The sequence below is a fragment of the Ochlerotatus camptorhynchus genome, unplaced genomic scaffold (genome assembly GCF_037179485.1).
Source record: "Ochlerotatus camptorhynchus isolate MF236.1 unplaced genomic scaffold, CSIRO-AGI_Acam_v1.1 ptg000062l, whole genome shotgun sequence".
In the NCBI taxonomy this organism is placed as follows: Eukaryota; Metazoa; Arthropoda; class Insecta; order Diptera; family Culicidae; genus Ochlerotatus; species Ochlerotatus camptorhynchus.
The window spans coordinates 12,373,902-12,389,281 of record NW_027040552.1 but is presented as its reverse complement, the minus strand read 5'-3'; the positions used below and the strand labels follow the sequence as shown (position 1 = coordinate 12,389,281).

Genomic DNA, 15,380 nt, shown 5'->3' with positions numbered 1-15,380 from the left:
ATTTCCTGATTCAGCGGCCTCTTATGGCAATACCGGAACCCGATCTGGATGGGATTCCTGAAAATCGTCTGTCAGCCTGGCAGAAAGCGCAGCGGTTCACGCAGCAATTGTGGAAGAAATGGTCGCATCTGTACTTGTCAGACCTCCACAATCGGACCAAGTGGACAGTGAGAAGAAACAACGTGGTAGTTGGAACCATGGTGGTCCTGAAGGAGGAGAATCAGCCGCCACTGAAGTGGCTACTGGGGCGTGTGACAGAGGTCCACGCAGGTCGTGATGGGAATGTTAGAGTCGTGACCGTCAAAACAACGGACGGTAGTTACCGCAGAGCAATCTCAAAGATTTGCGTACTACCGATTCGAGATAACGTCAATGCACATAACGGGGAGAACTAGGACTCCTCCAACGGCGGAGGTCGAAAGGCCTCCGCACACCAGTTAAGTTAATCGCATATTGTATTTTTCGTAAAAATAACCCCGCTCATTTTTCCCAGTCACGATTCGCCCTTGGTTTCGATTCCCCGGAACAGTCTTAGTCGATAGAAAATCGAGCCGTTCCCCTTCACTCGAGGTAATCTGTATAGTTTCGGTGGTGGTCAACGGTTGCATGCATTGTTTTCGGTTCGTTCGAGCATGAACATCGTCAGCGGCGTCCAACGCCAGCGCTTCAGCGCCCAGTCAGTTCAGACATTTATTTGCATATCAAATTTGATTATTCGAGGTAAACTGCATCTGCATCATCGAGAAGGAGAAGTGCGCACTTCGTCCTCGTTGCACTATCAGTGTGCGTCAGCAAGCATGGCCAGCTTGTCCAACGTTCACAACTAGTAGCAGCAGCATTGTAACAGCATCTCGCAGCCCTCGGATATCATCGAAACAGCTAGTAAATCGTCATCAGAGCGAGAAGTAGAGGATCATCGGTGCCAACGGGCACCCGCGGAGGTCACGGTGGCCTCCGCTCCAGGCAAGTCGCTTTTTATTGTGGTTAAAATGGTAAAAAAGCACCCTCTCATTTCTTACAGCGACTCTGCAGCCACACCACCATCGAAGAACATCGAAACGTCGACCTCTCCGACGACAATCGGTCGTCCAGGTCCACTGAGTTCACCACAGTCCACGTCCGACATCGACATCAGAGCCAGTCCAAAACATGCAGCATCAAAAATCGAAGCAAGAACCTGGAAAGAAATCAGCAATCAGTCGAATCGATGGAAACCGTTCCGAATGTAATCAGTCAAAAATCGTTGAAACCGGACAGAATGGAAGTACCAGCCTACGGACAACTCCTGCTCCTGTACTGTCATCACATCAAGCAGTTTGCCAGGTATGTTGTTCCGGTTTACTACTTTCTACTCCTGGATACTCCATTTTCGTTCCCACCATTCCGAGGTACACTATACCTACCTGCAACGACCGATAACTTCATAACGGCGGAAATCCAGCGGATTCTTCAAAACAGCATCACAGTTTCATCAAAACAACAACAGCAGCAAGCGAAAACATCACCAGTTCAACAGCACCAAAGGAACAACAGCTACAGAAATGCAGCAGTACGATCGCATACGAGAACAGCTGATCCAAATGTAGGCCAAGGTCATCGCCAATCGAAAGTAGAAGCAAATTTGGGTCAGCCAACACAATCGAAGTATATAGCACAGTAGCAGCAGCAGAGATGATCAATATTGTTTTGTGTTTATTTGTATGTAGTTGTTAGATGTTAATGTTAGTTAATGTTAGAGTAGGATAGTTAATTGAAATCAAATATTTCAAGGCGGCCGGCATATGTTAGAGCGAGAAGATAAAAGTATCGATGACACAGTTTCACATGTGCATCCCTAGAAAACTAAGTATGAGAGCGAATCTCTCCCGCCGGTCCGCTCTTGATCCCTATGTACATACAGCTGACGATCGATCGCTAACGATCGGGTCAGCTGTGTGGCACATAGGTACGTAGAAATAAAAATATCAGTTATAATAAACCGTCGCGGAAGACACTTCGTTTGTTCCGTCCTTTACCGTAATAAATGTAATTTTGTGTTCGCGTAATAAAGTGTATTTTCGTTGTGTAAAACCGTACATTTCTCGTGTGTCCGAAAGATTTCCCGCGACGGGCGCGAACAAATAGCATACGCGAAAGTCCATCACCTTGCCTTCGAGATTCAAAGGGACTTGAGAGTGTCTCCGATACTCGAATAACGCACATCACTCGATCCATCATCGCTTTGACCAACCGCATCAGTTTATCCGGAAATCTGTACTCGTACATAATCTGCCATAGTGTGGGTACGTTGTATTCGCGGCATTTCTGCAGAACCAGCCGAATCGCGAAAATTCGGTCCGTGGTAGCGCGGGTGCCCATGAACCCCGCCTGGTTTTGCCCCACGAACTTTCTTGCAAATGGTGACAGGCGGCGGCATAGAATTTGGGCTATTACCTTGTAGGCGGCGCTCAGCTGTGTGATCGCGCGGTAGTTGCAGCAATCCAACTTGTCGCCCTTTTTGTAGATTGAGCATACGAAACCATCCATCCACTCCTCTGATAATATCTCCTCCTTCCAAATCTTGGCAATTACGCAGCGCAGCGTTCTAGCCAGTGCTTCACCACGATATTTTAATAGCTCACTTGGTAGTTGAGCACCAGTTGTTTTGTTGTTCTTCAGCCGACCGATCTCCTCCTCAACTTCTTGAAGATCAGGGGCCGGTAGCCTGTCGTCTTCTGCGCGTACTCCAAGGTATTCCGCTGCACCACCGTTGAGGTGCTCGTCATAGTACTGATTCCACCTCTCAATCACCTAACACTCGTTTGTGAGAAGGTTACCGTCCAAGTCCTTGTGCATATCGGCTTGCGGCACGTAGCCTTTGCGCGAACTGTTTAGCTTCTCGTAGAATTTCTGCGTGTAGTTTACGCGATACAGATTTTCAATCGCTTCGCGATTTCGGTCTTCCTGCAGACGCTTCTTCCCTCAAAAAGCCGAATTTTGTCTGTTCCGCGCTTGTCTGTATTGCTCCACATTCAATCTCGTGCGGTGTTGCAGCCTTCTCGTCCGTGCTGCATTCTTCTTCTCTACAGTTTGCATTCTCCGTCAAGCCAGTAATTTTTTTCGGTCCGGGATCGCAGTACCTAGTGCCGCTGCAGCAGTAAGACCTATGGCGGAACGGACGTCTCTCCAGCCATCTTCAAGAGAAGCTGCGCCAAGCTGCTCTTCCGTGGGTAGTGCAACTTACAGCTGCTGCGCGTAGTCCTGGGCAACTCCGGCGTCCCGTAGTTGCTCAATGTTGGGTCGCGGCGTTTGACTTCGACGGGTGTTATGCACCGTCGAGAATTTTGAGCGCATGCATACTGCAACTAGGTAGTGGTCCGAATCTATGTTCGCACTGCGGTACGTACGGACATAATGTGAAGAGAAGAATTTCCCGTCGATTAGAACATGATCGATTGGGTTTTCTGTGTGTTGGTCAGGTGATCTCCAGGTGGCTTTATGGATATTCATGCGGGGGAAAAAGGTACTCCAGACTACCATACCACGGGAGGCTGCAAATTTCACGCACCGTTGGCCGTTGTCGTTCGATACGGCATGCAGGCTGTTTGGCCCGATTGCCGGTCTATACATTGCCTCTCGTCATACCTGAGCGTTCATGTTGCGGATGACGATTTTGACGTCCCGTTACGAACAGCCGTCGTACACCTGCTCAAGCTGTGCATAGAACGCTTCTTTCTCGTCGTCGGGTATCCCTTCGTGTGTGCATTGCACGTTGATGAAGCTGTAGTTGAAGAAACGGCCCTAAATCCTCAACTTGCACATCCTCGCGTTGATCGGCTCGTTGGTGGTGCCATGACTCTGGTAGAAAGTAGCCGCTCGATGCCCGCTTTTCCATACCTTTTGTCCCGTCCAGGAAAGTTCCTACAGTGCTTCGACTTCGAAGTTGCGTGGTTGAAGTTCGTCATAGATTAACCTATCGCAGCCCGGGAAACCGAGCGATTTGCAGTTCCATGTTCCGAGTTTCCAATCGTAGTCCTTATTTCGTCGCGTAGGTCTGATTGTTCAGATCCGTATTTCTTTCTTCAGTATTTGCAACTTTATGTTTCTTTTTTCCAGGGCGGCTTTTTGGGACTGCCCCAAACCCCTGTCTCGCCGGGGGACTATCGTGCACAGCTCTGCTTAGAGTCCCACGCTGGCACTAGGACGGTGATCAGCCGCTCCTAACATGGAGAACAGACGCCGTTTTGAGCCCCACCTCCATGATAAACAGACGCTCAGGTTTAGTGAAGCATTTCCTCTATCACCGTACTATGGTTACCACGCCAGTGTTCGCGGCGCACCTCTTCACTTTGCTTTTGCCGGACTGGCAACATTGCCCAGGCTACGCCACCCAGCTGTGTCCATGTTTTAGCTGGTTGTCTTTTGTTATCATATGACTCGGGGAGGCGTGAAGTAGCAACTTGTGAGGACCAGAGCTAGGTAGGGTTAAATACCCCATTTCCGGCCTATTAAGCAAAACTCGCACTTAATCTTTCTTAATCTGGCGCAGTTTAGCACCAAACGGAATGTTATTATTACTGATGACTTCCAAATTTATTTAACTTTCCGTATGTACCGTAATATTTGATAAAGAGAAACCAATCGTTGAGATATTGTCAAAAGTCTAACACTGCTTCTTGACGCCAAACTCGGCCTACAGATTCTAAACTCGGCCTAACGCATTGAAACGCCATTTAAACGCCAATGAATTTACTTCAGCCTATCGGATGAAGATAAAAATTGATTCGGTAGGAGCGCTTCTTTTGTTTTTGGGAATAATGGGTGCAAACCTTCATATCATGCGTTATCATTGACTTCGTTCCGTAGCTTATTAACTAAAGTATCGTACCAATCGCATAATTGACTTGTTAACTCTGAAATCATGGATTTATTTGAAGTTTTCTGCTAGATAGGCCCAAAATGGGCGATTAGGCCGAAGTAGTTCTCTACCCTATTCCGCTCCTTCCAGGTTGTCAACTCACCATTTTGTAGCCCAATCATAATTTACGTGAAAGATGGATTACGTCTCGTGTAAAATAGTTATTTCTAAGTATGCAGATTTGTTTGTAACTCACACAGTCGCGCGTGCCAAGACGAACATGGAACGCGTAGACATTGTTTTCATTTTCTTACTGTTGTTTTGCTTTTTCTCATAATCGTACTGCAGAAGACTTCACTGTTTTCGTTGTGCTTTACATCATCAGCAGCAAGTGTTACGTTTTGTCAGTGAGCAGCAGCCATTACTGGTGATTGTTGTTTGCCATGGCTCTACTTCTCACTGCGTGACAAAACGTTCTGTCAGCGATAGTCGGTTGATGCGTTGACGAGTGTCGAGTGAGTGTCATGATATTTTGCATCACTGAACGTAAATCAATGAACACAAACAAAGATATCTCCGGAACCAAATTTCCGATCAAAAATATCTCCAAATGACAAAATGACAAGCGATCAATGAACCAAATGATAACGCTATGTCAGAAGTGGAAAGCAATAGAGCTCTCCAGATGCACAAAAGTGTGCGTGAGACCACGCGCTACCTTTTTAAGTAGTTGTGATATCACGATACCTTTTTGTTTCTTCTTCTTCTTCATTTTTATCTATGTTGGATTTTAGTGTTCGTGAGATTGCGCTTGGAGATCTCTATAATGATATAATCTTCTTCCTTTTTCATGACACAGCTCACTCGGGGTGGTAGATTGAAACGAGCAAATTGTTGGCAAGCTGCTTCACGATGTAAAGCCGAAGATGATACACGTGTGTTAATCTGGGGGGGGGGGGGAGGGTGGTACGTGCTTTCAAATCAGCCTACTGATCATTCTTGTTTGAAACTGGATGTAAATGTAAACAAACGCTGTAGGTTTCGTATGGCTTGTTTACGTTTGGAACCAGTTATGTGGGTTATGCGAGGTAGGCGACGATTGTTCGTATTTGACAGCCACCTCCCCCCCTTGGTGTTAAGAGATTTTTTTGTTATGTCTTTTCCCGATTCAGATCAAGCTATTTTCTCATCCATGTATATTGTAACAAAGCAGGCAAGCAATATTTCATTATCCTTATAACACTCCGATCGAGCAATGTTACAGAGCGATTTTGTCACACTCTAAAAAATCTTTACGTCCGATTTACGTGAAATTGTAACCCGACAGCCTTACGAGTTTCCCGTTTTTAGTAAAAATGGCTTAAGCGCCACTCCCGAGGGAGACCATCTACCGAGACTACACCCAACCGGTGGATGTAAGATTCGCTTACAATTATGTGGGATTCATCATCAGAGGATGTAAGTGGAGACCGCATGAACCGAGGATGCGATATACCTAGCTGCGGTCCGATGTAAGAAAATTGGAGACCGAAAAATGTGGAGTGTATTAGTGAGTGAAATTAATTATGTCGAAAAAAATAGAAAAAAAGGTCGCCGACTGGACTCGAACCACGGACGTTGCGACTATCAGACCTGTGCTTTCTCCACTGCTCTCTCCATGCTTCTGAATATGGATTGCCTAAAAGCAAACATCAAGCGCTCATTTTCTCGCATGCTCGACTTCGTATGCTTTTTTCTGCTGGAGAGATTCGAGACAAGTGTGTGCGTCGTTCTACAAATGTTCTACAATGTGCGTCGTTCTACAAGCTTACTGGTATAGTCGAAAGCGTAGATGGAACATGAAATAAAAAAAGACAAAAAACCATTACATCGCCTGCATGGTCAATTTCTAACATTCGTTGCGATGTTCATGAACAGAGGATGATAGGAACTGAAACTAACATTCATTGTAATAGATTTTTGGTTTGCGTGTAGGGTTGCCCGACCATATGAGCCCTTTCAGGGAAGGTTCTGTTTTTCTCAAATGAATGAGCGGGAAGCAAGTTGGCTGTTGATCGATTACGGTAAGGACGGGAATGCCCACGACCTATGGTCGTGAAAGAATCAAACAATAGAATGAAGCATTCACGAAAACGATTTCTGCCACCGATGAATTGCTCTCGCGGATTTTATCATCACGGGCAGGCTTGACACAACACTTCAAACGGATCCCATTAGAATAGAGAGAAATCCTGGTTGGTTTCGGGGCCAACTCCCCCAGTAAAACTATGCAAAAACTTCAAAAGAAAACGACCGGAAACGTGAAAAAGCCTTACATTCGCTTTTCTAGATCACTTTGGGAAATGATGAACAAAAACTTTTTATCTGTAGTGTGTTGGTTTATTGAAAACGCCTCCTATTCATATTCAAACTACCTCTTGTTCATGATGGTTTATTTTCGTACTTCTACGTTATCGACAATTTATTATTCTAGGCCTATCTCAAATTCATTCTCTCTAGTTAGCTATTCTTTTCTTCTTTCTTCTTCTGGCGGTATTTATCTAGTGTGCTGTGTGACGAATGGTGTTCATTTTGTGTGTGCTACAAAAAGCTGTTTGGCGTTACCGACGCTTGCGCGGATCGGAATGGGTAACGGCTGAATGAACAGCGGCCACGCTAGCGGTTATGCTATGCTAGGGGCTTTAACTCACCATGCGCATGGGAATTTTGTGAACATGCATGTTACTCACGTTTTGACTCGCTACTTGCGTGGAGGAATTGGCGGTTGCTCGATGATGCCGGTTGGACCCACGTGTACCACACGTGATACTCCTACGGACTGCACATAGCCAATGTCGTTTTCCAACTACGCCTCACACGCTGAGTTGTGGTCTTCTACCTAGACGGGGTACGGCCGTCGCATCGATGGTCGTCACCGTCGACGGGAAACTGCGGAAACGTGGTTGCCGCTGGAGAGGGAGGTCACCGGTTCGAAACCAGTGGGTTGCTGCTCACTGTGCCTAGGGCGCGGAAACCTTTTTGCTGCCCTTTTCCGGCCTCTGGTACCACCGGGTGTTCTTCGAAGCTGGAAAATGGGGTCGAAAACGGTCGCTGACTGATGTGGGTGGTGTGACGAGCTTCGCAACTTGCCACAAATCTGCCAAAGAGAAATTCCGTCGCGTGGCATTCAACATCTGCACACTGAACAAAGTTATGCACACAAAATTACCTCGGTTTCAATACACCTTCGCACACTCCGAACCGCCGAACTAACGCACTAAGCACTTTCTGCTCTAATTTCGAAAACTAACGAACTAATCGAGGGAATTTATAAAGAAAATCTAAATTAACAAACTTAAAGACAATTTCAAGTTTACTAATTCACCTTTAAATTCACACCACGGCGCGATAACTGAAACTCGGACCGCTCTCGCCTCTTCCACAAACCAGAACGAAGTGAAAGAATCAAGTCTGAAGGTCCTCAGATTAGGCGCAAGAATTGCAATCTTCGTCGCCGGAAACTACGTGGAATCAACGAAGTTGATTTTCACGGAGTTCAAAAAATCGCCTTCACGCATACTAATTTTTTGTAAAAAAATACGAAGGAAGGCATTCTCCTTCTATCAAGTTAACGCATATGCCAATTCGCTTCCTACCCGAAGTGCATGAAAAGATGGGACGGGTCAACAAATCCTGAAAGCAGAATTGTGCAGGTCGATGTCCGTGCGTTTACGCGTGGTTTGCTTAGACTCTTCGTTTGGCTATCGAATTACGCTTTGGCGCCCGAAATGGTACAGAGAACTCATTTACCATCTAATGAACATTTCGGTGAGTGAACTTTTTGCGAACGCTTCATGCGTCAAGGGGTAATTCGATGGTGTTTGAAAAATTTCAATTAATGTACAACTTTTTACATTTTGATTTTTATAATATGGCACCTGCCACAAAATATCACGTACCTGATCTGTATTAAGAAAATCTCATATGTTATGTGACGTTAGTAACTTTGACCTTTTTTGATGAAATTGACCGTATTTTCACGTAAACAGATTTAGTGTATGTATTTGTGTTTTTGTGTTTGGCACTTCGATATTTCCGCGAAACGAGATTTACGTGATTTTCAAGTACCCAAAAAATCAATATGGCGTCACCGAGTGTGATGGAAGCACTCCTCAGAGATTAAAAATTTCTCAGTAGTTGGACGGTAATTAGATTCCTTTGCATTAATTTATTTATGGTTATATGAAGCCTTTTTCTTGTATTATAATTTCAGACAATGGCAGTTGAGTCTGCAAAAAGGTGTTAATATTTTGTCAGAAATAAAAAAAACTCATACTCGGTTCTGCCTTAAAATAATCAATTTTTCATTTTTTTACAATTTTATGAGTAGAAAAAGCATTAATTTAAACATGTTGCGAGAGGCAACAGGTGGACAGGGGATTTCTTCCGTAAATATAATACCAGAACCCAGAATATAGGAATTCGTAGGGATATTATAATTTTCCTGTAAATAGGCTACATAGTTTAAGCACAGACAAACAGACATAACTCTCAGAAGAAAATTCTTCAAAAAATATCGTCAAGCGTATTTTGCATGCGCACTAGCGCCATCTATCATCCACATTCCCAAGCAATGTTTTGCAACCGGAGCATCCCTCGTGCATGTATTTTTTTCACTAGTTGGTTTTCCCTCGTTCTGTCAACGCGTAAGCTGTCTTGAATAAAAACAAAACAGATGGAAGTCAGTGATGTCGGTTCTTTGAAATTTTCAGAAGATCTATAGAATTGATTGAATTCTGCAGAAGTACGGATCCGTAGGAAAAATTCTCAGAAGCTAAGACTTTTTTTAGGGATTTGTTTTGTTTGCTTAAAGTGCTTTTTCTTTTTCTGGAAACAAGTTTTTTAAACGAGGTAATGCATTACTTATTAGTGCCCTTTCTACCACCGCTCATCACTTCAATGTGTACACACAAGAAAAAAATAATATGTATCAATGATATTGATCAATGATATTTATGGTGAAGTATTGAATTGGTAAAAGTTGATAGAGTATAACAGTCATCAACATGATTTGTTCTCGAATTATGTGTACATCGTGCAACGTAATATTAGGAACGGAATGACTAATGTGCAGTAGTTTTGATGTAATATTCAACAATTTTTTTTTCTGTATTCGTCAGATGTGGTATGTGCGACACACACTGGAGACCAGTGGGATGCCTTGACCACTTATCATTTTCAAGAGCTGACATCTACTAACTAGACGTGAAAAAGAACTGGCATCACTGATAAGTTCGAAATGTGGTGGCTTGCTCAATGCTTCAGTGGCGCCACCATGACAAATGCAAGCACATTCCCAACTAAAACATTATTTGCTATGAATGTGATTGGGAGTGTTGTCTGATGTTTAAGTTATAATGTGATTTGCTTGTATATATATAAGTGTGTTCTATAATAATTTTATTTGCATGTTTGCGATCATTATCGGTGTAAGCTCTAGCTGTAAATTTGGTTTGTAATAAGTGTTTCATTTTTACTCATGTTTAGTCCCCTTTCTGTAGTTGTTTGATTTTAGCTGTTTTTGAATGCAACAAGCTGTAATGTTTATATCGTTTAGATTTAGAAGAAATTCTATTTTATTTATTTTCTTACCGCGATTCCAACTCTGTAGGCTAGTTTTTAGGTTAGATAGTAGCTCTACTTAGCAGTAGTACCCTAGAAGCTATTAATTCAGGTTTAGGATAGTTATAGGTTCAATTTAATTTAATTATACTCACTAGATTAGGTAGTAATGTAAGTATATACTATTATTTAGTGTTAATCCCTTTTATGAAAAAATGTGCATGATTTAGTATTAAGCACAAATCCTATACCGCAAGGCCTTTTAGATTTTCTTGGCTATATGGCCTTTGTTTTTGGTTATCTGACAGTTACCCCGATCGATGATACACCTACCACATTCTCATTGTAAGTTCTCCGTCACAGGCGATCGCATGCCTTCGGTTGCCTTCCCTCGATCAAAAGAGGGGCTTGCTGGATTGTGGAGATGCGCAGCCAACTAGGGGTGGCCAACAAAACACGTGCTATTTATATCTTCCCGATAAAATTGCATAATATTGTCTGCTTCTATATATACTTCCCATTATTCTCATCGAAAATTCATGAAAAGCATTTTAAACTAAACGGAATGTCACGTAAAAGTTACCAAATATCCAGTAGTTTTCACCCCGACTTCACGTAAGCAGTACGTGGAAATCAGGTCTTATTTACCTGACTATCACGTAGATAATTGAAGCTGAATTTTGATCGGCTACGTGCAATTCCGGTAAAATAGGGTGGACAAAAACCACCTATGTTTTCACGTCAATCGGACGTGAATATTTTTTAGAGTGTCATGGTAGTCGTAGCAACCGTTTTGTCTGTATCGTTGGTTGCTGAATGTGTTTGGATTCACTGGTTCTATGAGAACCACAAACACACAAACTGGAACCTTTGGTTTGTTTTTTCCGTCGATCTTGTTTTCCGTGCTGAGCACCAATGCTACCGACGTGCCAGGAAGGCAGCTCCCACACCTGGACCCTACCTATCGACCCATCAACTCATGAACCGGGGACCAACGGCTTTACTTCTCATCCGAAGGAAGGCGTGATCAGAGATGTTATGCCTCAGAACATCTCGGCGGCGCCGACTGGGATTGAACCCAGGCCTGCTGGGGTGAGAGGTAATCACGCTTACCACTACACCACCGGCGCCGTTCCAAACTGGAACCTAGCCCGCTGAAATCGGTTCTGATATTGCTGAGAAAATCGAGTGAGTTTCAAGTGGACCCTACACGTTTGCTTTTATTGACAATGATCGTATTGTCAATTCTATATTGACGTCAATACATCGGTATTGACAATAATTCTGTATGCACTTCATCAATATTATTGTCAGTAATTCCCCTTCGCGTCAATATATTGATACGTGTGGGGTTCGCTTCAGACATTTTTCTATCTTGTCGAGCTGAGTCGATTGGCATATGAAACTTAACTCTCCGGGCCTCGGATCGAAATGTGTTTTTCAAGTGATATGAGCCTTCCGGTAAAGCTCGGTGTACGAGAAAGGCAAAAATGATGATAATGATTTTCTTAATTCCAGTGAAAATCCCCTCTCCTTTGAAAAAAAAAATAGATTATATTAATTGTATATCTAATGCATAACACAGATATTTTGCGATTAACATAAATATGGCAACACTGCTGCTTGCTAACGCTCATTACGTCTGTTCACGTGCAGCAGTACTGGACTGTCGCTGCTCTTGCTGTCCTTCTCTCCGCAAAAGATGGGTTGCAGAATCAGCACAGTATCTATTTACTATAGGGGAATGGACTTATTCCTAAAGAAACGAGAAGAAGAAAAATTAAGCTACCCATTACAAAAACGACCGAGCGGTAATCTGTGTCATTAGTGGGAAGCACGTGGAGGTGCACTTTTTGCATACCTTTTTGATGAGAGTTTTCCATGGAAGATCCTCTTGAGCCTCCGAGGTGACTCGTTGTCTCTAGATTTGAGAGAATAATTCATGATGTGAGTTTGCACAAGCACCAGCATACGTCAAAACCTCCGGACGTTTCTCCTATGGCGGCTGTTTGCACGAGAACGGGTAAACAAAAATTAGGTATAATGGTCTCATTACTTTCAGGCACAAATTTGCAACTTTAGCACGCCGTGAGAAAGGTTAGGGATTGTGAAGTGCTTTAGGAGAATTCAAACGTTTCGCTTTGTTGCGTTCAGTGTGTTTTCTCAATTATGGTTATTGTTAGGAAATTTTAAATTCCACTTTTGCTAAGCATATAACATACATCAAAGCAAAATAGCAACAAAAATTACAAAATGCCAAAGCTCATATTAGCATAATTCCTTAACAAACCCGCCTCTAATTCAATTGATAAGCTTGAAAAGATTTCCACTTTCGAATTAACTTCTCTGACACAACGTTCCTTCTTTGTCTTACTGCCAAAGGACCGTGTCTTTTCTGCTGGTGCCGCCAAAAAGCAAACCTTCGCAACTTTTGCCTCATGGAAATGAATACATTTAGGCTCGGTTTCGAATCGTCCCTCCCCCCCCCCTCCCATCGTGCCACACCCACCACATGCTTCCAATCAACGAATTTGCTCTTCATAAATAATTAACGCCAAAAATTCGGCGGCCGTCAAAAGATGCTGCTGCTGCTCGTGTCTGAATGGTTTTCATCATCATTTTCATAATCAACGCTGAAAGCATATTTTCGATGCCTTTTGTTTCCAATTATGATAACAGCATTTATTTTCATGCAATTATTCATCATTTCTAATTCGAAGCCGAAGCAACCGCGTTGTGGCGATTTCAAGTACGGGGCTGATGATTTTTTGAGTTGGTGATAGGCATTGGCGTAGCTAGAAAATTGTAGAGGGGAGGGGGGGGGGGTTTGATACATTTTGTTTTGTTTTGTTAAACTATGGTTTAAACTAGGAGCAAGTCAGCTATACTCTGAGCTAATATATTTACATTGAGTAACTGTGAGTTACTCGTATTTACTCAAAAAAGAACTAAGTAGCCTCAATTTTAATTTTTTCATACTGTCATATTTACTAACACACTAATGTCAGCCATTATTAACCGATTTTTTTTTTAATTGCAAGTAAGCTATTTTTCTTTATAATAGCCTTGTTGATGACTTGATGGTCCATTCAACTACAACCCTGTCATCATCACACAGTTATCGTCCAACACACCACCTCGGTTGATCAAGACCCTCACACTGATAAGACGATCTTGAACAGTACCATTGGATTACCTCTCTCCCACTACGCACTAGTGAAGCCATTATCATACCAACATCAGTGTCATCATCGTCATCGATTACCACCGATTACACAGGAGTGATGAGGATGACCAAACCAGATAAGTGATAAGAGCATTGAGAATATCACCCGCTCGGAGGACTGAACTACCTAAAACGGTCATACGGGTCCAATGATCAGTCCACCTCAACCACATCACTGTATTGCACGGGCAGGAAACCAACGACGACATTTTAATTCGTTGCGTTGTTCCTAGGTTAAGTCAAATACAAATTAGTCATAAGCTTAATAAACCTTTTATTGCATGTTATGATAAATAAAGGGCTATGTATTATTTAACCGTCGCGAGTACTTAGTTGATGCGAAACAAACACCTCCTATTGAATTGTCTGATTGAAGTGCCAATGGACGTTGTGGTTGGTCCATGCATATAGCATCCTTTATTTGCCGTGAAGCTGGAAGGTAAAAACCCACCCCCATTCAAGCCTCTTGGTAAAACAATTTATTTCATGTATATGTAATGCTGAAAATGTTTATCTATGTTCCAACATCGATCAAACGAACTTCATCAACTATAATATGGATGTAGAGAAATGATTATTACATTCGGTAGTAACGATAACGATCATTCTCATTTTCTCCAACATTCGATCCTGCTACGCCTTCCGTTGGATCGTGATGTAGGTCTTTCTTCTTTTTGAATCCTTGAATTTTCTGCAGCTTTCGAATGACGGTAGCTCACTCAACGGAGATGGAAGCCGCCAATTCCTAGGTATCGATCCGAGTTTCAATCCTCTACTTGATCCACCATGACAAATTTTTCGGTTTGGAGTTGGAAAACCACCGGTTTACTGTGATTAGGATTCAAATTGCCTTGAAATTTTGTAGAGCAAAACAAAAACAACAACGAGTACTGTGTTATGATTATTCGTTTCGGTGAAATTAGGTCACACACACATTCACTGTTAATGATCAGTCTCATTAACACTTGTGCTTCAAAGTTCCACCTTTGATTGTCAGAGGCGCTGTTATCAGTGACGTTTGACATTTGTATGGGAGAAGGGAATAGTTGCCAGTCTTCTTGATTTGTAGTCTTCGCTAATAATATAGTAAGTCCCGACAAACCGACATGAAACTTAACCTTAATTGTTCATCGAGAATCCATAACGGCCGATTCAAATGTGCAGCGATCCCATCTGTCTAAACCATAGAAATGTTTTAATAAAAATAATTTGTCCGAAATAGATAAGACACGAACCAACTCATAAATTTTGTATGCGTGTTCGTGGTTAGGATAAATATTTTCCGCGAACACGGCGGCAGATGTCAGTTTTGTGCTTTGATCAAAATTTTATTTATAATTTGTATGATCATTCATGTCGGTTTGTCGGTGTTATTATGACGAGGCTTACTATTATTGATGGATTTTCCTCTTTCGGATCTCCTCAGAGAGACGTCAAAATCTAGGTTAGCTTTCCGTAACTTAAAGATGTACCGAATTCATTTTATTTTAGTTCAAAAAATACATTTAAATAATCCAAAACTTACAATTTGGTTTCCTTAAAGGCAATTTAAATCCAACAAATCTATTAACATCAGTAGAGAAGCTAATTAAACATAATTTTGCAGAGCAAGTTTTATATTTGGCTTCAATTGCTTTTTCTCTCACTGTCACTACTGATGAATGATTACCTTTACCCTGCTAGATGTCAAATTATCGATCATTCCGTTCCGTCACT

At 42.6% G+C, this 15,380-nt stretch overlaps 1 protein-coding gene across 1 annotated transcript in view; it reads left to right on the top strand.

Moving 5' to 3' along the window:
- Positions 1–15,380, top strand: part of LOC135696859 (uncharacterized) — a 616,504-nt gene that overhangs the window by 207,928 nt on the left and 393,196 nt on the right. The gene's annotated exons all lie outside the window — the stretch shown is intronic.